The sequence below is a fragment of the Callionymus lyra genome, chromosome 1, assembly GCF_982586985.1.
Source record: "Callionymus lyra chromosome 1, fCalLyr1.hap1.1, whole genome shotgun sequence".
Classification (NCBI taxonomy): Eukaryota; Metazoa; Chordata; class Actinopteri; order Syngnathiformes; family Callionymidae; genus Callionymus; species Callionymus lyra.
The window spans coordinates 53,185,214-53,187,713 of record NC_141818.1 but is presented as its reverse complement, the minus strand read 5'-3'; the positions used below and the strand labels follow the sequence as shown (position 1 = coordinate 53,187,713).

The following is a 2,500-nucleotide window of genomic DNA, read 5'->3' as shown; positions in this document are numbered from 1 at the left end:
AATCGTGTGGCGAGGCTCGGTGGTCCGGTGATGAAGCTCCGCCCCCTTCTGATCATAGACTCACACTCTGAGCATTTATTCTTCTTTAATTATATCTGAATTAAAAAAGTTTTTCTATGAAAACAACACAATAAACACAAACAAGATTTAAAGAAATAAATAATTCATTAATATAGTTTAGATCACATTTCTTTCAGAAAACTTACCATTTTATTATTAGTATTAACTCTAAATATAACTTTTCGTTTCAGATTTTATTCACTTTATTTGTCAAACACATAAATATATTTGACTCAAAATTCAATTTGATGTCATTTACTGTCGTCAACAAGTTAAACAAAGAAACATAAACAGAAATAGATAAATGTTGCTTTTAGAACCTTGTTGAAGACTTAGAAGATGAAGATAAAAAAACAATATATAAAAAAAGAAAAGGTTAAAAAAAAGGTTTAATAAACACGATGAAGATTTTTTATTTCAACCCGACATGTTTTTAAAAGAACATAAAATGAAACAGAACGAACCTGGAAACACATTTCCTGCAACATCTCAAAGATCATGTGGTTTCTACTGACCAGCAGGTCTTGAACTGAAGTCCTCGACGTGAACTGGTCCGTCTTCTTCTCAAGAGCCTTCGAAGTCTCACCACAAGAGCAAGGGCAGGAGGAGGAGGCCCGGGTCTGGTTCTGCTCCAGGTTTCTGCCTCATAAGGAAGCGTTTCCTCACTTCTGTTGATAACTGTGATCGTCTTGGATTTTCAGTGTTTCTTCAACCGTGAAGTATCTTCACACGACTGTATTTAATGTTATTAAAGTATAACATCTTAGTAGATTTGACCGGAGGTTCAGTCTGAGACCATGGTTCTCCTTCAGGGTGGAGTGAAAAAGTGTCTGAGCATGACGAGCGTCTGGTCGATCCCAGACGTGTTGTGTCAGAGAGTGAAGTCCACAGCAGGCGCTCCTCGTTTGTGTCAACTTTGAATAACTGGCTCAGGTTTCGGGAACTCAAGGCTTTTGTTGGAGGATCGACTGAAACCGACGGAAGTGAATGTGTGTTAAATTAACATCTACAATCTTCAACCTTAATATCTTAACCCTTGTGTCGTCTCCGGGTCAAGGTGACCCGAAGGCTTGAAAACAAAAGTGTCCACCGCTGCATATGTATTTACGGGAGCCAGAGACGACACAAGGGATACCACAAACACATTCGTCCATCTTGACCCAGAGATATTTGTTAGAATCACAGATTTATTTGTTTCAAAAAAGATAAAACTACTTCTCAATTGAATGAATTAACATGAAAGTTATTTAGTGACTTTATTGTCAGTGAGATGTTTTCTCAGAGAGGACCTGGTGAGCTGTCCAGGGTGTCCCCTGCGTCTCACCCTAAAACGGCAGGGACAGACAACGACCCTTCTGGAAGAATGAAAACCTAAAATTCTTTGTTCAAAGAGAAACCGAGACCATTTCTCAATAAAAAAGGTTCTGAAGACTCCATCTTAGATCCTTCGGGTCAACCTGACCCGGACATAACACAAGGGTTGATGAAGTATTTTTTAAGCATTTCATTCTTTTTAAATTTAAGTCAATAGTTTCTATATTGACTGGTTGAATTTCCTTTTTTTATTGAATCAAAAAATGCAATTTATTTTTGAAATAGTAGAAAATAAATTAAATGAATAACGATAATAAAAAATAAATAATGTCAATTTAAATTTAATATAAAATGTTGGTAAAAAAGTTCTACCATCGATATCATAAGATCCTACTTTCAGCCAATCATGCGACGTGCAGGCGATCACATGGTTGTAGAAATGATAGAATTCAAGTATAAAAACATGTTAAATGCTAAAAAACACTGGATCTCTATATTTATTTAAAACAGGCTAATTTAGAATATTTATTTTTCAATAACTGCAGTTAAAATTATTATCATTATTTTACCAACATTTGTATATTGAATTAAAAAGTCCATGAATAAAAAAACATATTTTTAAACTGAATTTAGATTTTATTGTTGAAATGTTGTTATTAGAATATCAAACTATAGGTTTAAAAATACATTCATTTTAATGTATATCATATATATATATTTCTAATTGAATTATGAAATACAGCTTCAACCTTTCAATGAACAAATGATTAAACTTAAAAAAAGAGAAAATATTCTATGCTCAAAAAACAACATTTGAATTAAATATATACATACATATATATATATATATATATATATATATATATATATATATATATATATATATATATATACATTATATATATTGGAAGTTTCATCAATTACTGCAGTTAAAATTATTATCATTATTATACCAACATTTGTATACAGAATAGAAAAGTCCATGAATAAAAAACATATTTAAACTGAATTTATATTTTATAGTTGAGTTTTTGTTATTAGAATATCAAACTATAGGTTTAAAAAAACATTCATTTTAAGAATATTTGTACATTATATATATATATATATATATAATTAAATTATG

The 2,500-nt window shown here is 31.2% G+C and overlaps 1 protein-coding gene across 2 annotated transcripts in view; it reads right to left on the bottom strand.

The window, feature by feature from the left end:
• Positions 1–249: 249 nt before the first annotated feature.
• LOC148090126 (chondroitin sulfate N-acetylgalactosaminyltransferase 1-like) overlaps positions 250–2,500 on the bottom strand; it is a 15,703-nt gene continuing 13,452 nt past the window's right edge. The window contains exon 12 of one of the 2 annotated variants that reach the window (XM_087812728.1): positions 250–1,028. The gene's annotated coding sequence lies outside the window, so the exon portion shown is untranslated. The remainder of the gene's footprint in view (positions 1,029–2,500) is intronic. The other variant, XM_087812720.1, reaches the window with a different exon arrangement.